Source organism: Meriones unguiculatus, chromosome 20 (genome assembly GCF_030254825.1).
Source record: "Meriones unguiculatus strain TT.TT164.6M chromosome 20, Bangor_MerUng_6.1, whole genome shotgun sequence".
NCBI lineage: Eukaryota > Metazoa > Chordata > Mammalia > Rodentia > Muridae > Meriones > Meriones unguiculatus.
In genome coordinates this window covers 41,405,094-41,431,242 of record NC_083367.1, presented here as the reverse complement: position 1 = coordinate 41,431,242, position 26,149 = coordinate 41,405,094, and positions in this window count along the sequence as shown.

Here is a 26,149-nt window from a genome sequence, read left to right as displayed (position 1 = left end):
TTGCGTGTGATAAGTCATTCTCAGTTAATTGCTAATTTACCTCTAAATTATTTAGTAGTTTTGATTTTGATCCTACAACACCTAGAGGCAATGATCTGCACTAGAAACTAACAGCCCGTAAAAATTTGATTTTAATAAGCATCATTTGCTGTTGGAAGTTAAGTAATGAAATTGTTAGCAAAATACATATTAGGGAGGAGAAGATATAGTCAAGAAGTACTTAAAACTTCTGAGCATAGAATTTCTTGAAAGCAAATTGATTATAGATAAAATTTGTTGGAATGCTTTATTCCAAATTTAATTAATATTCAGACTTAATTAAACTTAACCAATTAATAAAAAATGTACCTTGAAGGAAGTAAGAAAAAAACATAGAAAAGTTACTACATAATTAGAAAATGCATGCATGCAATTGAATATAAATGCTGTTATCAGTTGTTGTATTATACCACATCATGCATTAGATTCCTACACTCGAAAGATAATAGTAGTTTAATAAAGACTTGTGAGTGGTGTAAGATAAACTTTGGATGAACATACTTTTGAAACCAGAATTAAATATATATCTTCTTAATAAATTTTGAATGATGTGTTATAAATTAAGTAGAGCTTATCAAAACATAAAAAATAAAAAGAGAGACCTTGCTCTTGTTGTCAGTGAATTTCGTCGGGAAGAACTTTCCACTCTCATGTGGAGAAGGAGCCTCTTGGAGGCAATGGAGTCAGGAATAGACAGAGATCAGTCAGGAGGCTGCTAAGCATGGCACATTTGGGATGAGTGTGGTAGCAGAGGGCATAGAGAGATTTTTTAGGCATTTAAGAGGTCACACTGATAGGATTTCTAGACTAATTAGATGCAGTGAGAGAGATAATATTTTCCAGTTTTATAAGGCTGAGCAAATGTATGAGTAAAAGAGAAGCAAGAATTAAAAAAAAAAAAAAAACTGTCTATGTCAATTTTAAACTTACATTTCAAACTCCAGTTTCTGTGATTTTGTGAAAATATTTGAGCACCATATTGCTTCTATTTTAGAGTTTCTGTAGCTGTGAAGAAACAACTTGGCCACAGAAACTCTTATAAAGAATGACATTTAATTGGAATTTAGTCCATTTATCACGGTGGGGAGGGTGGTGTCATACAGGTAGATATGGTGCTGGGGAGGTAGCTTAGAGTTCTTGTACATCAGGATCCTCAGGCAGCAGAAAGAGAGTAACACTTGGCCTGTATTGGGTGTATGGAGCATCAACGCCCATCTCCAGAGATACACTTCTAGCCCCGCTGCATCTGCTCCAAGAAGGTGTCAATCCCGAAAGTGCCAGTTCCCATTAAGTGTATGGGGGCTGTTTTCATCCAAACCACCACACTTGCCTTCCTGCTTATTAACTTTAAATGTATTTTGGGAATTGATATAGAGAAGTATTGGGATGGATTATACAAGATGGAGTTGAGATGAAACTGATTTAAAAAAATTATTTCTCAAAAAGAAGAGGGAGCATATCTTTATCAGAGAAAAAAGATTCGTGTATTGAAAACAATATTAAACATTTATATTACATGACTGTAAACACAAATAATCCTTCAAAATACCTAACCAAAGAGGTAATTATAAAAAGGCTTTCTGGAATAAAAATGTAATGTCCTATAAGAGCATACCTTTCTCCTACTCTATAGTATCAATGCAAGGCTTCTAACAATCAGCCAAAGAAATTTTTTGACTTTTGATAATGCTTTATATTTCTCAACAGTACCCTCAGTAAAGCATCATTATTACTTTATTAAATACTATTTTTGCCTACTTGAGCTTAGCAAACAAATCTAATGGTATGAAAGAATTTAATTTCAGAGCTGAATGATAATTTGTTAGGCACTGTTAATTCACATAATTCAAAGTTAATTGTGTTTGCAATATTAAGAGTGTGGTAATTTTGTTCTGTCGAGCTATAGCTTTTATGAAATCTCATATTCTGATTAAGCAAACCAGACTGAGAAAAATATATCAGAGATTATGGTATTTACAGGAAGATGCTTTGTGTGTGATTGTGTATGTCTAATCAGATCATGGTTTAGAGTCTAATTTAAGTCTCACTCAGAGACCTTATAGTTCCTTCATGAGGAACTGATTCATCATGCAAGACATACTCTTTTTATGATTTGGGTGAGTGGGAGGTGGAGAATAACTGGGAGAAGATGGCAGAGGAGGAACCATAATCAGATTGTATGAAAAATATATAAAATAAAAAGAAATGGCTGATGTTGAGATTCCCAATAATTTCCTATTTCTCTGTCTCTGACTGTGTGTCTGTGTGTATGTGCGTGTGATTATTTTCATTGTGAAAAATTTAGTAATTTATTGGATGTAGGCATTAGGAGTTGGCTGAGATGCCATAAATTATAAATTTTGTAATATATACATGTATAACATATATATGATATGTACATATGTCTTCTAAATACATTAATATTAACTATGTATGATTTTGTGGTTCATTTTTCTATAGTGTTGGCCCTTCTTTCAAGTTTTAAGTTATAATGAAAACTACAATTTTTTTGTGCTATAAACAGATGTAAAGAAAGTACTCAGCTTTTAGAAATATGGAGGTGGTCTAGTTTGCACATTACCTTTTCAAAGAGAACCTCAAGACAAGAGTTTGTAAATTTGTTTATATAATTCATCACGTACAGCCAAATCCAGGTTGGAATGTGCTACGCAGGAGAAGAACATGGAAACAAAAGTTCTTTCAATACACTAGGTTTATTTTGCCTCAAGTTTTGTTTGTCACTATCTTGAGCATTTAATGAGATGCAATGAACTTCTCAAAATATTATTTTAATTCCTGAAAAATCCTCTTTTTTCTCTGGGATCCCCAGAGACAGAACTGCCAATTTTTCTGAGAAGTTGGTTACCTTTATTAATTTACTTCTGACTTTTGAGTTTCCTCCAGATGCTTTTTGTATTATTCCAGAGCTGTCACAATTAGTAAGCTTTTATGTTTTAGTTGAATAATCAAAACATTCGTTTTTTTTTCACAAAGTACAATACACAGTGAAATACACTTCTTTTATAAACTGTTTATGTATTGTTTATGAATGTAATGTAATTACTAAAATTTGCTTAATTTTGGCTTTAAAGTACACGTTTTAAAATTTTTGTCTGTCCTTTTAAGAAATAATGATAAATAGCTTTTATGAGATTCATTGTTATTCATTTTGCCTCATTATCTATAATATTTTGATTGTTTTCTAATAAATATGATTAACTAGGTTTTAACCTAGATGGTCTTCATATTCATTAAATAGTTTTGAAGGTTAGAGGAAATGGCTAAGTAACTTTGGTGAAAAGAAACTCAACACAAGAAAAAATTCACTTGCAGTTTCTAAGGTCCATACAGCCATTGACTGCAGACCTGGGCCAGTCAATATTCCCTTTCCCAACTTAATGCGAAACCTTCTCCTTTGCCTGTCCTAGTCATTGTGCTTTAGAGCCACAAAGAGCACCCAGCAGACACAGGTGTTTAGAAAGCAAGCCTGAGTTCTTGAACCTGCTTTCATTAAGAAGCCTCATTCTGATGGATTGTAAACATGATAAAACAATGAAAATACTGAAATCATCTACTTTTCTAGTGTAAAGGATAAATTTCTCTAGTTCAAGATCAAATATTGCTGTACATGACAGACAAAAGATGTCCTTTGGAGTAGAAGTAGAGGTTCATTTCAGCATCTAAAAGATACCTGAGAATTGTCTGCTGCTGATGACAAAGTATATCAAAGCAATAGGAACAATGAAAATTCAAATGTAAATAAGTAGAATAAAATAATTTCAGATAATAAGGCATGCTGTCTGAAAAGAATATACACCAGACTAATCCAGGAAATATTCTTCGCTGATAGAGTTCAAAAATTACTAGCAATCTAGAGTGATGCTGGTTTCTATGTCTACTGCTTTGTTTTTCAAGTCCTGGATTAACTGGTCTATTTCTCTGTTATTGTTTCTCTTCATGAAACTGTGCTTCCTAGTGCCACTCTGCTCCCTGTACCGTAGTGTCAACTCCAGGTCCCCAATGCTGACACACTGTAAACCAGCATAACAAAGACAGGCTGAGGGCAGTTTCCCATGGACTGATCCATCACCTCTCATCAATCCAATCACATATTAGATTGGTATGCTCTTCCAGGGTCGTAGCTTGATCAAGTTCTTTTTATTTCTTGTTGTAGTTTCCAGTGCGTTGTCACCTTCTCCCCAAACCTTCTTTGCCTGCGTCAGGGTCCAGAAATTTTCTTCTTTGCTCTGCTCTAGTCTTACATTTCAAGAGTTTCAAACCAATGAGCCAGAACTTGCTTTGTTCATGGGATTCATGTGTAAAATAAGCCACTCTCCTTCTACTCTCTGTCATCTTAACATCTGCAGACTTAGCTCCATTCCCGAGACAGACAAATAGCTATCATTTTGATGAAATATGTTCTTTCTATTTTGCATTTATTTTTGATCATGAAACAATTATCTGAGATGAGTGCACGGTTTCATTGCTTCCTTCTACTCTCATACCTCTGGGTTTATAAATCTTAAACCAACCTTGGGGTCCCGTGATGAGTTCTAGTTTTTCATGATGTGCACTGTTTTCAATGTGCTACTGAATTTGTTCTAACAGTACTTTGTTAGAGAGTTTTGAATCTGTACTCATCAGGAACAATGTTCTAGCTTCCTGTTTCTTGTCTTTCATTTCATCTTTCTTTGATTTCAACTTAAAATAGTTCTTGTTTCATGAAATGTGCTCATAAGATTGCAGTCTTCTGGTTTGCACAATAAGACAAACTTTTATTATTTATCCTTTTAATATTTGGTATAATTTAAAAATGAAATCATCTCTTTCTTGGTATTTCTGTGAAAAGAGAACTTACCATGGATGCAACTTTATTATTTTTAAATCATGTCTTCAAATTTTCTATTTATTTATGACTTAATTATGGTAAAGTGTGCATGTATAAAGATTTGTCCAGTTCTTCTAGATTACCAAATTCCTATTAATTTTTTTACTTGAAAATAGATTATTTTCATACAGTATATTCTGAACTTCATTTATCCTTCCCCAAGTCCTTTAACATCTGCTCTACAACCCATTCTATCCAAATTCACACCCTTTCTCTGTCATCGAAAATTAACCATGAATCTAATATAATAATATTAAAGTAAAATAAAATAAGCTATCAGATAAAAACAACTAATCCTTATTAGGACAAACACAAACAAGAACACAGAAGAAATGGAGCCAAAGATAAAGGACAAGGAACACATATAGACATAGAGACAAATGTGTTTGTACATACAAAATCTTAAAAAAAAAAACACAGCCTTCATTTTCATTGAATTCTAAGAAGTCTTCAATTTCTTTCTTTATCTCTTCCTTAACCCAGGTGTCATTGATTATCAAGTTGTTCAGTTTCCATGGGCTTGTAGGCTTTTTGCTATTTCAATTGTTGCTGAGGTCCAGCTTTAGTCCATGGTAGTCAGACAGAATACAGGAAATTATTTCAACTTCTTGTATCTGTTGAAGCTTGCTTTGGATTCAAGTGGGTTCCCTAATAAGGGGAACAAAGACTATTTCTGACATGAACTCAATGACTGGCTCTTTGACCTCCTCTCCCGACCCCCAAGGGAAGAGCAACCTTGCTATGCCACAGAGGAGGGCATTGCAGCCAGTCCTGAAGATACCTAATAAGCTAGTGTCAGATGGAAGGGGAGGAGGACCTCCCCTATCAGTGGACTTGGAAATGGGCAGGGAGGTGATGAGGGAGGGAGGGTGAGGTTGGGAGGGAACAAGGGAGCCAGCTACAGTAGGGATACAAAGTAAATAACCTGTGATTTCAGAAGCCCTCTGTGGCAGGCTCCTAACTTGTTCCCTGTTTTCTCCTTCTCATGTCCATCCTCTTTGCCACAAAGGGCCTCTGAAAGGCTCTGCCCTGCAGACTATCAAAGCAGATGCTGAGACTTATGGCCAACCTTTGGGCAGAGTGCAGGGAATCTTATGAAAGAAGTAGGAAATAGTAAGATCTGGAGAGGACAGGAGCTCCACAGGTGAGCAACAGAAAAAAAAAAATCTGAGCACAGGGGTCTTTCCTGACTGATATTCCAACCAAGTACCATGCATGGAAATAACCTAGAACCCCTGCACAGATGTAGCCCATGGCGGCTCAGTATCCAAGTGGGTTCCATAGTAATGGGAAGAGGGACTGCCTCTGACATGAACTGATTGGCCTGCTCTTTGACAACTCTCCCCCTGAGGGGGGAGCAGCCTTACCAGGACACAGAGGAAGACAATGCAGCCACTCCTGATGAGACCTAATAGACTAGGATCAGAAAGAAGGAAAAGAAGACCTCCCCTATCAGTGGACTTGGGGAGAGGCATATGTGGAGAAGGGGGAGGAAAGGAGGGGTTGGGAAGGAAGGGAGGAAGGAGCTACAGGGGGGATACAAAGTGAATAAAGTATAATTAATTAAAAGAAATAAATAAATAAACCTACTGGAAAAATAACCTGTGATTAATATAAAAAATAAAACATTAAAAAACCCACAAAACTGGAAACCATGTGGCCTGTTAGATTAATAATTATGATCTGATGAGGAATTTTGAGACTAAGAACCTTCAATTGCTGTAGTAGGGATCTAATAAGACCATTTTGTGAAGACTTAATTTAACTCTTTTCTTTGTTGAATTTCTATGGAGATGATCAGTTCTTTACTGACAGCAGGGGGCATAGTCCTCAGTAATTATTATAGTAGATCCATCTATCACCCTTTAGATCTATTATATTTTCTTGATATGTTTGAGTGCTCTTATGTTGCATGTATACACATTTAGAACTGTTATTTTGAGTCTTCTCTGGTGGAGCATACCTTTAATCCCAGTATCCACGAAGTAAAAAGTGGAGAATAATTTTTTTGCTCTAGGCCAGCCTGTTCTACATAGTGGGTTCCAGGCCAGCCAATGCTACAATGAGAGCCCATCTCAAAAATAAAACAATAAGCCAAACAAAACAAATAGGAGTCTTATTTACTTAATTAATCTTTATTATAATATAATTCCCATAATATTCTTTTTTAACCTTTAAACTGTCTTCATTTATATTAATGACATAAGTATGGCTATTCCACATCAGTAAATGTTCTTATAATATTTAATGTTTTACATGTGAATAGAATCATATATAAAAGTAATTTTTTAATTTAAATAAATTGTGATATAACCATAAAAGTAAGACTTAAGCTTTACTAAAATTACCATAACCCCTGAAAATGGCAACTGGAAGACAAACAATTAGATATTATCCACTTTGTGTATTTGTTTGTTTAAATCTTTTATCAGTCTTCTTCAAGCTGGTTAGACCTTATCGTCTGGCTGATGATGATTAAGTCCTACTTTACCATGGCCATGGCAGATGTCAGGTGTATCCTCTTTATACATAATGAAAACAGTTTAATTTCCCTTCTTTTACTTCATAAGTAATAAAATCTCTCACAAAGATCAACAAATTTTATTTACAGAATTAAACTTTGGGAACATGATTACAACACAAATAAAGATTCATGCATGTTCTTAAATTCAGACACAATAGTGTAAACAAGGAAACAAACAAAAACCTTATGTTTGCAATATGTTTATAATACTCATCTGTTGATAAAAACGATTTTAAGTTTAGGCATATCCATGACAATTACAGGTAGCGCTATCTCTCCGCAACTCATATTTGTTCTAAATTTAAAGTTTTTGAGCACTGTGTAACAGATTTTCTGCAAGTGGCTGTTGATAGCATTGGGGCTACTATTATTGTTGTTATTGAAATAACACCAGAGAGCCAGGTGTGGTGATGCATGCCTAAACTCCCAGCACTCAGGGAGGTACAGGCAGGCAGATCTTTATTGGTTCAATGCCAGCCTGTCTACAAAGTGATTCTTGTCCTGTCTACAAAGGGCAGTCAAAGGCTACAGAGAAATCCATTGAAAAACCCAAAACCAAAACAAGAAAAACAACCAACCAAACAAAAAAATATAACCCAACCAAACAAAAACCCCTCCAGAGTCTTCTTAACGTCTTTTCAGTAACTTCAATAGGAGATTCTAAAATGACCACAGGCATCTAGCCATTTCAGAACAAAGAAAGGCATTTTTCTCTTAGGCAGCAACAATTGGCACTGGTATTTTGTTGGGTGAAATTTCTTGTTTACATTGGTGATACAAATGCGGCTCATTCAGGAGTGTTTTTTTCACTCACAGAGCAATTAGAAAGCAGGTGGGATCAATACAGGATGTTGAGGGGAAGATCTATGGATCTCCTGATGCCATATGACTCTATGAACAGGACATCTACCTCAGAGAATCTCTGTCTTCCAAACTTTCCCTATTCTCAGAAACAATGTTAGTGTTTCTGTCCAGTTTCCTCTTCAGTACAACTCCCACACTGATAGCATTCAACATTGTAATGACAACAACAAGACCCTAAGCCATTAGATAATGGCTTGAAATGCAAGATCTGGAATTGCTTTTCTAACAACGGTTAATAATGGACGATAAGGAGTGAGTTTAGATTATATGAAACTGTGAAGGATCAATATTCTAAAATGCTTCTGAACATTGTTACTGCTGTACTGACTGAATGCACATCACTGTTTGCGTCAGTAGCATCAGGAATACCAGATTGAGGATATGAAAAACTGAAAAAGAAAATTAGAATTTCTTTTATCACCCCAAATTCTTCAATATATATTAGAAACATGTAACAAAATAGAAGTGTAAATTTTATCAAAGTTGTTTACATGGCTAATTCTATAGTCAATGATGAATTAGAAACAGGAAATAAACTTATCATAGACTTCAGAGACTATCTGGCAGATATTCCACAATTGTTCCTTTTGTTTTCTTTCAATATTTATGGAATTATATAGAGCTTTAATAAAATTGATGAAGGACACATTCTGTAATTGTGAAAAAGTTATGGATTCTTTGCATGGATATTTTAGTATCTTACACAATATACTAAAATTAAAATTCCTGATCCAATTCAAGTATATCTATAATGAACTGATTTAATTTTATTAAATGATACACTGTGCTCCCTGTATTATATCTATATTCTATGCTTTGGCTCCCTATTTTGTGAAGTTTTTATTTGGTTTTCAATGAGGGAAGGATTGTGTACTATCTTAAGTAAAATTATTCATCTTTGTCAGGAGAAAAACCTATAGTACTACTGCCTAATATTGGAATATAATCCCTAAGTTAATCAACACCTATAATTCCTGTCTACTTTCTTAAAAGTTATGTCTTTGTTCTTGGGATAGATGGTGTTAACTGTCAACTTGACCTTATCTAGAATCACCTGGGAGATGGGCTTCTGGACATGCAGTGGTGGAATCATCTTGACTGTGTTAATTAGGTGAGAAAACCCACACATATGGGTGGCACCATTCCCTACGTGGATTTCTGAACTGCATAAATGAAGACAGGGAATGAATCTGCATCCCTTGCTCTTTGCTCTTTGACTCTGAGTTCAGTGATATAAGCAGTTCCCTTCCAGCTACTATGACTTCCTTGCATGATAGACCATGACTTGGGTTGTGAGCAGAATAAACCCTTTGTTCCTTAAGGTGTTATTGTGAGAGTCTTATCATAACAAGAGCAAAAGAAACTCAGGTAGTTGCACTTCATCTTTTATTATTTAATTCACCCCACTCTCACTGATAATCATGTTTTAATTTATTTAGTTGTGTGTAGTTAAGATGACTTGAAAGGTCTGAATTGGCCTAAAAAAACTAACTATACGTGACTTTTAAAAAGGCTCCATGTGAACAAAGCTTGAAATACATAAGCCAATCATTTTTACTCGGTTTTAAAAATAGGCATGACATTTTGAGGAAAAAAATCCCACATTTTGAAGAAACCAGAGAAAGCTGGCTCAAAATTCAGCCTGTTTAATATGTGTGTTCTCTATTGAGAAATGATAGAGACAATAAACAACACACTGCAGTGCAGAGAGCTCCAGAGGCTGGAGGAAACAGTGTTGATACCTTATGAGGTGTAGGTAGCCTTTGATCTTGTGTTCTACAGAAGCAACAGTGCGGGGATAGCCTGGGACATCTCGGCATTCTTGTTAAAGGTAAAACACTGTTTATAAAAGAAAGACTAGTTCATTTTTAAACTGGGAAATAAGCTTTCAAGGGACCTCTACAAGTATGTTACCCTGGAAAGATAAAATTTTGAAAACTAAAGTATTTAAATAGACATTATGCAAATTAATTGTGAACCACGGTGTTTTAATGATATAACTTATTCATCACAATTCACTGAGTTTATAGTTTATATAGATTAAACTATAAATAGATTAGTACTAACATTTGAGTCATAAGTCTCTGGAAAACTGTATTCAAATCCTAATTGCATACATGACATTAAGATACAGTGTTCAAAAACTTATCAGTTGCCACTATATTGAGGTATGAACTTACAATCTTACCTACAGAGATATTTATTTGATTTAGTGATTTATTGGAACCTTTTAATTAAATAAAATTATATAAAGAATTTTATAAATCAGTTAATAAGAAAATGGGAATAATCACTTTTTATTGGCTTGGAGACAGATGTAGAAATCTCTTTAAGAAAGGTAATATAGTTCAGTTTTCAAAGATTGGTAGAAACTTACAAACTATTCAAAAGTATATGTAATTTTCAATGTACTTCAACATTGTGTTCATGGTCTGTTTATTTTTTTATCTTAACTAAATTATTCATTTTCTCAATTTTGAATGCTAGCTGTCTTGATTGTTTAAAATGAATGTTCTCATTTGACAGACTCACATCAGGGCATGGATCAAAAATTGCATAAGAAGACAGTAGACACTATATTCTATGCATTTCCAATATTACCTTTAGATAATTTGTAACATTATGCACATATGTATAGTTAAAGCATTAACAAGAAAAAATATGGAACTGTTCGCAATCTCTCAAGTCTTGACACAGACTGATTATTGATTCCTAATGTACTTTATTTTAGCTAACCCAGGGTTGTTTGAGGAAGTTTAGATGTCTATGACAATCTCAAATCATAGATATGATTTTACGTACCTGTGATTTTTAGCATTCAGTAACTGTCTTCTATTTCCTGTGATGTACATGGATCTTATGGAATCATATTCTAAGAATCTTTTGAGCCTATATTTCATCTTGTAACTAAGGTCAGCTATACTCATTGCTTTACCCTAGTGTTTCTAAACCTTCCTAATGCTGTGCCCCTTTACTACAGTTCCTCATGTTGTAGTGACCACTCTTCATCAAATTACTTTTATTGCTATCTCATGACTGTAATTTTGCTATTGTTATGAACTGTAATGTAAGTAAATGTGCCTTTTAATGGTCTTAGTCTACTTCTGTGAAAGGGTCATTTAGCCACAGAGGGGTAGTGGCCCTCAGGTTGAAAAGTGTTTTCCTAATTATTTAGAAGTAGAAATCTTCCAGTGATATTCCTTAAATTCATCTCACGTTAAGAAATTTAGGTCATGTCAGTAAGTTGTTCTCATGATTTCTTCCATGTCCTAGGAACCTCTGTCTTGGAAAATATATTTCTAACAACAGTAACTAAGTAAGCATATGAGGGTTGGGAAATACCAATATTGATAGAAAGCCCAGTTCTTTACTTAGAAAGATTTGCTCTATATAGCCCCAAATGCTATGAAAGTTGGCAATGAAACAATATGGGTGCTTAGAAATCTAAGAACTATGTTAGAAACAAACAAGCAAACAAACATAAATTGGGTTTTATTTAAGGCTTCATGAGTGAGAAAAATTTGTTTTTCCAGTTTGGCCAGACAGATAGTTTTTTAAAAAAAACTATGTATTAGTTTCTTAAAAGCAGCACTCTCCTACCAACATCCAGGAGACTTGTAATATTTAGAACAGACAGTGATGCATATGTAATGACATGGATAATGTTTTTACTTTAGAGGACCATTTAGAGTTCAAGGATCTCACAGTCTACCAGAAACCCACGGTGGTCTCTTTAAGATAATGCAGCTGATGAATGGTAGTGCAGCAGTCCAGATTCTCTCTTGGCTCTGTGTCTTACTTTTGAAACCTGAGAATTTGGCATCATAACCACAGAGCTGAAGGTCTTTGACATCTGTTTTGTCCTGTGATGATATCTTGACAGGGCCCTGCTTGGGCAAAGGAAAAGCAGTGTTAAGCAGTGCCCAAGATTGGCATGTGGTTGTGGCATTGTGCATATTGTTTGGAGTCAAGAAGCCATATGAAAAAAAATTCCTTTTTGAAAGTTCTGGCAAGAACTTGATGGCTTGTCTGGGTTTGATGCAAGTTAAATGACTTAACACTTGGCAAAACACTGTGACTCTAACTAAACACAGCATACCTAGTAATTGGGATGAACATCTGGCCATCTATGGATGTCAGAGATATAGTTTGAATCTTGGTAAGTGTTGGAGCAGATTATGATCATCAGTTTGATTGCATGGCTTAGGACATTTAAAGAGCTGTGCTGTAGGGTGTCTGTGAAGGTCTTTCCAGAGAAGATTAATTGAGGATATATTTGAAAAGTGGAGATGGGAAACACCATCCCATGTGTTGAATGCAATGAGAAAAATGTTTTAAAATAGCTGAGCACAAGAATTCATATCACTCTGCTTCCTGACATACTATAACAAGTTGCCTCATAACCCTACCACGTATGTCTGAGAAATCCTCTAAGCCTATCTCTAACTCTAACTGTAACACTAAATAAAAGCCCATAGAAAACCTTCTTCTTTTAAGTTGCTTTTTTTCCCCAGGTATTTGATTACAGTGTTGATAACAGTAACTAAAAAAACAAGCATGCAAATAGATGCTGGCTGATCTCATTTCTATTGGATTGAAAAATCAGGTCAAAAGGTAAATGTAGATTGTGAGCTTAAGAGGCTAATATATTGTAGGTCTGAATAAAGTTGAAGTGGTGTCCTGGATATATGCTTCAGAGAGGTCAAGGCTAGGATGGATGTGAATTATGCTACAGGTGGCACCTTATGACAGGACATGAATATTACTCACAGGCCTTCTGTTTGTGTTGAGTCCTGGTAACAGTTATGATTTTTATTTTGTAATCATGTGTTCACCTGAGAAAAAAGCAGTATGGTGTTAGAACATGGACAGCCAGGCCAGGAACTAGAAGTAGAACCATGAGAGCCACATGAGATACGTGAGTTTACATAAAAACCTTCAGTAAGGTCAAGGATGACTTGATAAGCACAGAGCATGAATGAAACTATTTGGAAGGTAACAGTTGTTTCTTATTGAATGAGCATAGTTTCATTTGCTATGTTTATGTTGCTATTTTAGACTCTAATACTAAAATAGCTAGCAAGACAGGTAAATGTACAGGTAGTCACAGGAGACAGATGAAATACACATCCTTGCACAGATAAAAATGATACTGATTGTATTACAAAGTAACACACACATAAACACACAAAATACTGAGCAAATGAGTAATTATTGGAGATTTTCTGAAATTGGGTGATCAAAGAAAGCTTGATTAGGATGGTTTCTGCTCTCAGTCTTGCCTCCTTCCCCACTAAGCCCCCATATTTTTTTAATGTCTGGACTTGTCTGTAGAAAGATCTGCTTTAATAGAGTTCAAGTCTAAGCAGAGGGTTATCAGGACTCTGCTGCTACAAATAAGGTCTGGTACTGAAGTAGCATGGGAATAATGTCTAGCCCTTTAGATTGAGTCTGGCTACAGTAAGGTCTATGGAGAGTTTTCCCTCATTTGAAGGGCTAGGAGCCTAGTCTTTTTGTTTACAGAGAGAAGGTGGAAAGGGGGAGTGGTAGGTTGAGCTGACAACTATGGGTGACTAAATTCAGCTCAAAAGAACCATAGTTAGTGTCTTTCCTGGAAGGTTATACCCAAGAACTCTGAGAGATAGGGATATAATAAAGCAGGACATTAAAAGTTGCTGACAGCATTCAAATTAATGCAAATACAATCATTTAAATCTCAGAAACGTCTCTCTTTGGGTTCTTCCAAATGCTCTGAGACAGTTACTTGAAAACTGAGATTAATAAAATCCAACCTTGTCAAAAGCATTACATAAAAGAATAAACAATGCAGATTTGCTCCTTTATGACTCTAGCTAAATGAATAAATCTTTAAAGATAGGTCAAGTCGTTTTCTTAAATTATAATTTTATTTCAACTTATAAATAAAGAATAATTTACATTCAAACTTATTTCCAAGTATAGACAATTTCTAATGTCTCAGGGAAATGACACGTATTTTAAGACAAAAATTTGATTATAAATGGGAAGAGATGAAGATGATCTGAAGATGAGTAGGGGAATCATGCAGTTCTCCCCTGATTTTCAGAAATAGAAATGCCAATCTGATACTGCTGCTGTAGGATTTAAAGAAGCAGAACACATTTCACAAGGTCACCCTCTGTATCAGCAAATGTGAGATGAACTGATGGGTAAAAATCACATAAGAAAGAGGCAGAGGACGGAGGAAAAACCAGAGCACAGAAATACAGGAAGACTCTTACTGTCTTGTAGTTGGCTCACACAGTCCTTCTGGAGGCTAATCTCAGCTAGTTTAATTTGTCCCTATTTCTCATTACTTACATGTTGCAATTGAATATGAAATGTTCCACAAAGACTCATGTGTTGGAATACTTGTTCCTCAGCTGGTGGCACAAATTGGGAGCCTTCTGGGAAATTGTTAGGTGGGACCATCCTGGGGGAAGTGGTACAGGCCTTGGAGTTTTCTAGCTGGCTGTTCCTCCTTTTTAGGCATTGCTTCCTGGAGGCAGCTAGAATGCTAGCCTCTCCCTACTGTCTCAATGTCTTCCCCTCCATGATGGACTACATACCTTTGATCAATAAGCCACAACAAGCTTTCTTTTCAAAATTACATCTTGTTGGATATTTTGTCATTTCAGGAAAGGAAGTAACTTATATATCATCTCAGCCAGAAGATAATTACCCACTGCTTCACCAGGTGTCTTTTTCCATTTGTTTTGCTATTTGTTTGTTCATTTTAATTCTTTTTTTTTTTTTTTTTGGCTATCTTCATTAGTTAGCCTTTGTTCTTTTTATTGTACTCCTGATAGAAGATAGAGCTTATTTAGCCACATGACAGGCTTGTGAGACTAGGTTGTTGGATAGTACTGTACCCTTATGATAGTCTATATTAAGTGAATTTTGATGTTTATATGCATATTCTTAAATCAAATGACATAGAGAACTATTAAGTTATAGAATCTCAAGCTTCTATAACCTCAGGTTCATTAAAATGAAGAAATGGAATCTGCAACTTATCAATCCAATGTATCTCCTCTACTAATATGTGCTCACCATTCTGAGCAGGGGGAGGGCTCTGTGGGAGATTGTATTTGTATCTGTTATTTGTTCTCCTGGCTAAGTTTTGTTTTGTTTTCAAATAGGCAGAAGCTAAAGTTATCTGGGAAAAGGAATCTCGACTGAGAAAATATCTTCATTAGATGAAGAGCATTTTCTTGATTAATAGCTCATGTGGGAGGTCCTATCCTACTGTGGGCAGTGCCACCTATGGGTAGGTAGTCTGAATCATAAAAAAAAGCATGCCACAGTGAGCAAGATAGTAAGCAGCCTTTTCCTAACGCTTCTGCATCAATTTCTGCCTCCAGGTTCTAGTCCTGTGTTAGCCTAATGATGGATTTTGATTGGGATGCATAAGCAAAATAAAACCTTTCATTTCCAAGTTTTTTTATCATAGTATTTTTATCACAGCAATAGAAAACAGAGTAAGAGTCTACATACTATCTATCTCTCTGTCATCTATGACCTATCTGTCTCATTTATCTTTCTCTACATACTTATCTAATATCTAACATCTTTCATCTCTATAGAACTATAAATAAAGATAAAAATAAATAAAAGGTTATATATATGATATATCATATATCCTCTAGTAAAGAAATAAAGACATCTATCTATAACATATGGTTTAAGGTCTGCTGTTCCTTGTGAAATACCTATGTGATCTCACAGGTTATATTTCTTGACACCATTTTAGCCAAGTGTTATTCTTGGTCTACATATGACAACTTTACCTTCATAAGGTTAGAATATTACCCAAACTTTTCACCACCTGACAGAATTGTCATCAGACTCTCAACCTGTCTCTTGTTGCTTAGGAATTCTTTTCCTGAAGACAGCCTGCAGGTCAGTATTCTCAAGTGCATTTTTTCTCCATGTGGTAAGATGGTCATTCTCAATAGTCAGGAGGAAAATACAAACCAAAATCACAATGAAATATTACACTACACCTGCTAGGATACCCATAGTTGATAAAACAAACAAATAAAAGAAACAAATATCTTTGTGGATATGCTACTTAAACGTGAGAGCTATAATTATAGATAAATTTAGGCTGAATATAGTTTTACAAAAAATAAAAAATGGGGCACCTGAAAAACCATAGAAAGATCCCATAATCCCTTCAGCAAGATAACTGAAGTCACTTCAGTATTTGTAGTTGCTAAAACTACATAAATGAACATCATGTTGTCCTAGTTCTGTCTCCTGTGTTCTGGGTGCTTATGAACAATCTTGATAGAGAAGAAGTGGTGGTTTAAATAGGTTTGTCCACCATGGGTCTTGTGTCTGAATGCTTGGGCCATGAGGAGTGGCACTCTTAGTAGGTGTAGCCTTGTTGGAGTAGGTGTGGTCACTTTGGAGGAAGTGCCTCACCATGGAGGTAGGCTTTGAAATCTGCTAGTGCTCAAGCTCCACCCTGCATGGAACAGTCTCCTCCTGCTGCCTACAGAAAACACTCTCCTCTTTGCTGCCATTAGATAAAAATGTAGAACTCTTGGCTCCTCCTATACAGTGTCTGCTTGCCATGCTACAATGCTTCGCATAATAATGATAATGGATTGAACCTCTGAAACTGTAAGCGAGCTTCAATTAAATGTTTACCTCTACAAGAGCTGCCATGGTCATAGTGTCTCTTCACAGCAATGAAACCCAAAGTAAGACAGAAGTTGGTACCAGGAACTGGGATATTGCTGTGATAGACCTGACCATGCTTTTGTTTAGAGGAATGTGGATTTTAGGATGCTGCTGTAGAATGTTTTAAGTGGGGCTTGATGGGGCATACTAGTAGAAACTGGAAGACAGTGGTGCTGGGTTTAATTTGAAATATGGGGGTCTAGCTCAAGAAATTTCAGAGAAGAATTTTACAATGTTGCCTAGAGATTGTTCTTATGATATTTTGGTGAAAAATGTGGCTGCTCTTTGGCCTTGTCTGAAGGGTCTGCCTGAGGCTAAGATGAAGAGTTTTAGATGAATTATACTGATGAAGGAAATCTCAAAACAGTCTAGCATAGACTCTGTCTTATCATTAATTTTTAGGAAGAACATCTTGATCAAACATAGTAAGCCTAAAAAGAAAAAAAAAAAACACAAAATGTATGGTTCAAGTATTAAAGAGGCAACAGAAAGTGGAATGGAGCTAAATCTTGTGTCTGTGAACATAAGCAGATTAAGGGAATTGTGACCTTGAGCCAAAATCCCATCCAACTAATCTTCCATCTTGTGAAAAAGAGGTTGAAAAGGGACATTGCCACCTCTTCCAAATTTGCTATGCATTTGTGGTTGATGGAAGGATAGTTATGTAGTGAGGGCTAGGAATATTGGCCATGCTTAGGTCCAGGCATCGTGGTACATGCATTTAATCCTCACAGCACTCAGGAGACAGAAACAAGCAGATCTCTGAGTTCATGGCCAGCTTGATCTACAGAGCAAGTTCCAGAAGAGCCAGGTTTAGGCAGCAAAGGAAAGCACAGGGAACGTAAAGCTGGTAAAAATGTAATGGAATGAGGGAGCACGTTCTGGCTCTAGCAAGCAGCAGAACTGGGCAGCTTCAGCCATGTGGCTCTGGATTAAGAGTGAAGAATAAAATGGTGGTTACTGGAATTATTGATGTTGGTTAGCTGGAGCTAAGAAATTAGCAGCGATTGAGAAGAGAGCAGCATCACTGAGGCGAAATCTTTCTGAGGTGTTTTCTGAGAGCACAAGAAGCTGTGTCCCAAAGAGAGACCTCATGCTAACAGCTGGGCTTGGTGCTGAGTAAGAATCACACAGGTGGCACTTGCTTCGAAGACATGAAGGGGAAAGTAGCTGGGGCTTGGCATTGTGAGAAGGTAGGAAAAGCCAGTGGTGAAGATGCAGTCTTAGTGGCAGTGAAAGTACCAGGACTGAATTGTCAGGCAAAGAAGTTGTGGTTTGCCAGTATGAAGAGAGACTATGAGAGAAAAGTACAGTGTAGCTGCAGCAGAAGACCCCAGATTATTGGAGATGCCAGTACCAAGAGATGATCACCAAGAATAGCAGCAACAGTGGAGTGGAGTCAACCAGGGCCTAGAGTGCTACAGAGGGCAGAGTTGGAGAAATGACCCAAGCTCTTTGGAGGAACCCAGAAGATCATGTGTAGATCTCAGACCTTGGAACAAGAAGATGTGAAGTAGAAGTTGCCTTGAGGACTCCAAGATATTAGAGATGTCAGAGTCATGGGATACCTACTAAGGAAAGCTGTTAACAAGGAGTAGAACCAAGAGAAAGCAGTGTGTTGCAGTCAACAAAGATGAAAGTAGCTGGAGATCTGAAGAATGCTTTGACATCAGACATGGAGACACAGATTGGAATTTGCCTAGCTGGTGTTTGGTCTTGCTTTGGTACGGGATCTCTTAACTGTGCTCTCTTCCCTATGTTTTGGAATGGTAATATATATCCTGTGCCATATGTTGGAAGTAAGTGATCTGCTTCTTGATTTTGATATTATAAGGGATTATAGTTAAGCGATTGCATGAATCTCAAAAGAGACCTTGAACTACGGAGTTTTAAACATTGTTGAAACTGTGATAGACTATGGAAATTTTTGAAGCTGGACTAAATACATTTTGCATTATGTTATGGCTGTAAACCTATCGGGGACAAGGAGTGGAATGTGGTGGTTTGAATAGGTTTGGCTACTATGGACTCATATGTTTGAACTCTTGGCCCATGGGGAGTAACACTATTAGTAGGTGTGGCCCATTGGAGGAACTGTGTCACCATGGAGGTGGGCTTTGTGGTCCTCTAGTGCTCAAACTCCACTCAGTGTGGAATAGTCACCTCCTAGCTGCCTCTGAAATAAATCTCCCCTGGCTGCCTGCACAAGACATTCTCCTCTTTGCTGACTGCACATCAAGATATAAAACTCTCGGCTCCTCCAACACCATGTCTGCCTGCCATGCGGTCATTTCCACCATGATGATAATGGATTCAACCTCTGAAAATGTAAGCCAGGCCCAATTATAAGTGTTTAACTTAATAGGGACTGCCTTGGTCATAATGGCTCTTCACAGCAATGAAACCTAAACTAAGACAAAAATAATAATAATTTCACGTGTATGCTAGGATGAAGGCACAGAATATGTGTGGACAATTTAAGAAATAAGTAACCAGGGTGTCTAATGAAACTTGAATTATAGACAAACAGTAAGTATTGAGAATAAGTAAATATCCATAAAATTTTTATAGTTTGCCTAAAACTCTATATATCTTACCATTCTTTATTTTGCCTTTATTAATTATGATGAATGTATATGAGTTGGTGTGTGGTACTGAAAATCATTTTGTATGTGATATGTGTATCATATTGAAATCATTGCCTTGATTATGTTCTCTGCCCGTCTAACTGAATTAGATCCCTGAACGAGGATAAAGTTCACTCAGTATCACTATTTCTATAGAAATTTAGGTTTGAGAAATTACTTTCAGATGGCTCTATGTAGATAGTCAGGTTTTCAGCCCTACCCCTTGTATTTAAGCTTGCATGCACTGCATCACTTCACATTAGAGGCCATGTCAGGGTAAGTAGAATGTAGAAACGGTGTAGGGTGGGTGAGCATGCATCATTGTTTTCTGAACAGCCTATAGAAGGAAAGAAATATAACAAAAGTTAGGATGGGTTATTATACATTTTAGCTTATTGAAACTGTAAGAATTATGACATCTATCTCTGCCAGACTCAACCTAAAACAAAAAGCACCCACCTCCATAGATATTGCTGTTAAAAAAAAAGTATAAAACTAAGGTGAAATGCACAAAATTGCTACTTTACATTGATAAAAAAAAACAAAAAAACTAATGTGTGGATTTCTTGTCCATGTTGACTTGTTTGCCTCTGCTCCTGACCTCTGATGTCTATGAAGAGGCTGAGTATAGTATAGGCATTTGATATTTTGGTGAAGTGAAACTTTAAAGTGTTTTAGAAGTGACATTTTCACAAAACAAGTAAAATGATGTTTCTCATGTCATCTAATTGTAATAAATGGAAAGGAAGTACTTGAAAGAAGTAATTTCAGAAATAATTGTCTCAGTTTAATCATGCATTTACCTGAGCAATTACAGTTACTCTTTTAAACTTCCAAAGTCTAGCAATAAATATCTAAGAACTAACACACAGTATCTGCATTGTTATTGTCGATGTTCCTTCAAATGGCTCTCTGATTTTCTTCAACAATGAAAATCTAGTTATGTAAATAGGCTCTCACGATTCTGATAAAAATGCTCAAATTTTATATTGTGTAGAAGAAATTTAAAGGCAAACATATTAGACAAGTACGTCTCATTAAATTTAATACTATTGTCCCTATTAGACAACGGTGACATTCTAAGTTATCTCTGGGAACACTATTTTAGGGAATCCAAGAAAACCTCACAATTTTAAAGGATGCAAATAAAGGCCCAGATCTTGTAAGAATATCAGGTCAAAATTTAGATACATGAACTGCATCTAGCCCACTACACATATGGAATTGATGGACAGCTCCATCTTCATGTGAATCCCTTAGCACCTGGAGTGTCAGCTATCACTGTCATGGGCACAGCGGCCTGCTACTGGATCGCTTTCCCCTAGCTGGGCAGCCTTGTCTGGCCTCAATTGGAGAGAATGTGCTTAGTGGGGTAGGCTCTTAATGGGGTAGGCTTAGTGGGGGATGGTACAGGGTAGGCTCCCTTCTCTGAGAAGAAGGTGAGGGGATATGGAGGAAGAGGGTGGGACTAAGAGGAAAAGAGAGAAGGGCTGTAATTGGTTTTTAAAGTGAATAAATAAATAAGTTGAAGAGAAAAAACAAAAAAGAATGTGAGGATAACTAGATGATTATATAAGCTCATGGTCATGCCTATAATGGCTATTAGCCTCATTGTATAATGCTAAATTTCTTATAAACATAAATAAATAAATAAATAAATAAATATGCTATCTCTTGGAAATTAAAGAACTTAGTGACTATTTTTTTATAATGGGTATAGTATAAACATTTCTAAATAGTAATGATAGTCATTGATTTGAATAATTGAGACTATTCATATTCTATTAAATGAGTTTTATGATAATTTTAAACTTGGTTAAGAGAAAACTGCTGATATTAATTTTAAGGAGTTGATATCTTGAGGCTATAGACAGTCAAGATTTAATACAAAGCAGCTATTGAAGATGTCATTCCAAAAATTTTTTGAATGTGCAGTCATTTGTGGACCTTCAGATGGTACAGAAGTAGCATCTGTGAATCAGGTGCAAGAGGGCTAACTACCAGGTCAGGATATTATGTCTGTTTAAAGAGAGCTAAAGTGGGAGGACTAATTGAAGTGCTGGGGAATCACACAAGAGATTGACACACATGGATCAGTGTAATGAGAATACCTTCATGGATATCAGTGCTAAAAGAGGTACAGAATTTTGGCAAGAACAAGGAGCATGGAGCAGTGCATATGGTGTATGTAGAAATGACATCTTGTTTGAGTTCAAGGGAAAAGAAAAAAGGCAGATATAAATGAAGTAAAAAGTATTATTAAAGGTAATTTCAAACTAGGAATAGTGCTTCCTCAAGATCCAGCCATACCACTCCTAGGCATATACCCAAAAGAGGCTCAAGTACACAAAAAGGACATTTGCTCAACCATGTTTGTAGCAGCTTTATTTGTAATAGCCAGAAGCTGGAAACAGCCCAGATGCCCCTCAACTGAAGAATGGATGCAGAAACTGTGGTACATCTATACAATGGAGTATTACTCAGCAATGAAAAATAAGGAAATCATGAAATTTGCAGGTAAATGGTGGGACCTGGAAAGAATCATCCTGAGTGAGTTGTCCCAGAAGCAAAAAGACACACATGGTATATACTCACTCATATAAACATACAACATAGAATAAACCCACTAAATCTGTACATCTAAACATACTAAGCAAAAGAGAGGACCCTAACTAAAATGTTCAATACCCATCCTGAAAGGCAAAGAGGATGGACATCAGAAGAAGAAGAAAACAGGAAACAACCTAGGAACCTGCTACAGAGGGCCTCTGAAAGCCAGAAGAAGAAAACAGGAAACAACGTAGAAACCTGCCACAGAGGGCCTCTGAAAGCCTCTTCCATTCAGACTGTGAAAGCAGATACTGAGCCTGATGGCCAACAGACAGGCAGAGTGAATGTAAGAAGTGGGAAATAGTAAGAGCTGGAGAGGACAGGAACTCCACAAGGAGAGCAACAGAACAAGAAAATTTGAACACAGGGAACTTCCCAGAGACTGATACTCCAACCAAGAACTATTCATGGAGATAACCTAGAACCCTGACAATGCAGCCACTTCTGATGAGAACTGATAGACTAAGATCAGAAAGAAGGAGAGGAGGACCTCCCCTATCAGTGGACTTGGGAGGGGCATGCATGCAGAAAGGGGGGAAAGGTGAGACCATGAGGGGAGTAGGGAGGGGCTTATGGGGGATACAAAATGAATAAAGTGTAATTAATAAAAGTTAAAAAAATAAAAAAAATTTAAAAAAAGGTAATTTCAAGGAAACTTGATTCGGTATTGGGTAATGAATCGATTGTGGAGCTGATGGAAGCATGTGCAATCCATGTAATAATCATGAAGAGCAAATAAGTCAACCACTGAAAGGACTAAAGAATTATGTTGATTATAATCTGTACACCTAAAGAAACTAATCAAGAGGGAGGACTCTTGCTAAAATGCTCAATTCCTATCCAGAAAGGCAAAGAGGATGGACATCAGAATAAGGAGAAAAGAGGGAACAAGTCAGGAGCCTGACACAGAGGACCTCTGAAAGGCTCTGCCTGCAGACTATCAAAGCAGATGCTGAGTCTTATGGGCAACCTTTGGGCAGAGTGCAGGGAATCTTATGAAAGAAGTGGAGAGGACAGGAACTCCACAAGGAGAGGAACAGAAGCAAAAAATCTGAGCAGAGGGGTCTTTCCTGAGACTTATACTCCAACCAAGTACCATGCATGAAGATAACTTAGAACCCCTGCACAGATGTAGTCCATGGCAGTTCAGTGTCCAAGTGGGTTCCGTTGTAATAGGAACAGGGACAGTCTCTGACATGAACTGATTGGCCTGCTCTTTAATTACCTCCCCCTGAGGGGGAAGCAGCATTACCAGGCCACAGAAGAAGACAATACAGCCACTCCTGATGAGACCTAATTGACTGGGATCAGAAGGAAGGAAAAGAAGTCCTCCCCTATCAGTGGACTTGGGGAGGGGCATACATGCAGAGGGTGGAGGAAGGGAAGGATTGGGATGGGAGGAGGGAGGGAACCATAGGGGGGATACAAAGTGAATAAAGTATAATTAATAAAGAAAAAAAGAATTATGTCTGAATACATGAGGTATTCTCATATATAAAAATGGCAATGCTCAATTGAAAATGTGAAAACCATAATGAGTTACAAATGTCATGACTGTCGGAAATAAAATTCAAGTAAGTGAGAATGATAAAGAAAATTATGTCTAGATGAGCAGAAGGGTATGCCTTTAATGTCAGCACTCAAGAAGCAGAGGTAGGTTAATCTCTGAGTTCAATACCAGCTGGTCTACAGAGTGAGTTCTAGAATAGCCAGAGCTGCACTGATAAACTCTCTCTCAGAAAACAACAACAACAATAATAACAAGAACCAGCACCACCACAACAAAGTGTCTTTTAGGTTTTGTACTATAGCACAAGAAACAAGAATGCTCAATTAACATATATATATATATATATTTAGCAAATATCTTCAATAAGTTCCTTGTTTTCACCTATCAATTATACTTTAGGAATCTGTTTTTCTGTTTTAAGAAAACAATAAGTGGAAAAAGATGTGGAGATGTGCACTTAACAAAGGAATACAAAAATTAAAATAGTCATTACTTAGCCACTAAAAAACAATCATAATAAAAACAATATGGTATTGACAGAAATAGATATGTAGAACAATTAATTAAAGAAAGAGTCAGATTTAAATCTACAAAACTAGAGCAACCCGAGTCTTGACAGAGGTAAACACACACACACAGAAGGGGAAGGGGAAGAGATACAGAGAGACAGAAAGACAGAGAGGCAGAGAAAGAAAAGACTGTATTGTAAAGAAGTGTTGTGGATAAAAGACCTTAATAAAACCTAAGACTCTGAAACTAATAGAAGAGAAGGTAGAGTGTATACTATAACACACATGCGTGGGAAGAACCTTCCACATAGTACATTGGTCACTTGGAAAGCATGTCCTAAAATAATGTAAAACTAGTGTAAACATAAAATTACTCAACTTCATTAGACATCAAGGAAATGTAAATTAACACTTCTTTGAAATTCAGTTTCTCTCAAGTCAGAATGGCTTTCTTTCATCAAGAAATCTAATGGGAATGAATGCTGTTCATAATGTGGGGGAAAGGGAGGACTTATTCACTAGTGATGGGAATAATAACCAGTGCAACCATGAAGGAAAACATTATGGAGATTCCTTGTAATATCTAAACAGACTTACTATATGATCGAGCTATCCAAACCTGTCAATAAAGCTAAGAAGTTGACATTGGTAAGAGGATGCCTGAAGTGATAGGAGTGATCTACTTTCGAAGTAGACCCTGTGAAAGTAGAGAAAGGAGACACTTGGGATAGAAATGTTTAACCAGGGACAGGATGAGAGCTATAGGATGTGATGGTGAGGAAAGTAAATGAGCAAACAAACAATGATGATGTGGAAAAGCCATATGAAAAACTACTACCCAGCAACCAAATTTTAAATATATAATTTATTTAAAAGTAAGTAAATAAAAAGTTTAAAAATTAAAGCACAATGGCTCAGAGCACTTGTCTGAGTGCTTACCAGGAACTATATCAGAGATTTAATCACAGAATGAATATTGTATCATGTTACATTTGGAAACCATGTTATCTGCGTTGTTTTGCTATCAGCTGTGAAAACAAGATCCAAAAGGTTTTACTTACAAGGAAAAAATTAACAATTTAGGCTATTTACATATTTTTTCTCAAAAATTAAATCAAAAACTAAATTATAACGTTTTCTATAGTGTCATTTGTATTTCTAGAAACAAATGAACAGGCAGAACTCAGAAAGGAGAGAAAAGTTTGGGCAGAAATAACAGGCATATATTACTGTCATTATTGGAAAAGAGGAGATCAGGCTGGCAAAACCCCAAGTGATGCAGGATGTGTCAGACACAACAGGATTTGTTAATAAAATGTACATTCATCAAGTTGAGGAAAGACATTTGGAAACTTGAGATGGGAGCTTAAAACCAGTGTGGTTCCAGCAGGAGCACAATACTGCCATGGACTGTCTTCACTCCTCTGTGGCTCCCCACATCTTCACTGAACAGTTACACGGCTCCTGGAAGTAGAAATAAAGATCAGTGTTACCATCTCCCTAGACATAACTTTTGGCAACTTCTTAATGGATTGCCTCAGGGCTACCTCTGATGGCTGTGTTAAGGTTTAAAATATAATTGCAAATATAATGGTAAACTTACAGTACCACAAGATAAAGAAAATAGATTTCAAAATTTTGAGTTAATTCTGTTAGCTGTGTAATATATTATCTATGGGATTGTTATAACAAATGAAACATTTCTAAAGAATAAGATAGGAAGTCCTATAAAGATTTCCATATTATGAAAAAGATTAAAATCTATTAAATGCATTTTTTGTTTGTTTGTTTAGTTAACCTAGAACACAATGCTGGGCTATAGTTACTCCATCCCAAACCTCCAAGCCTGCCTAGTTTCAAATATTTCAG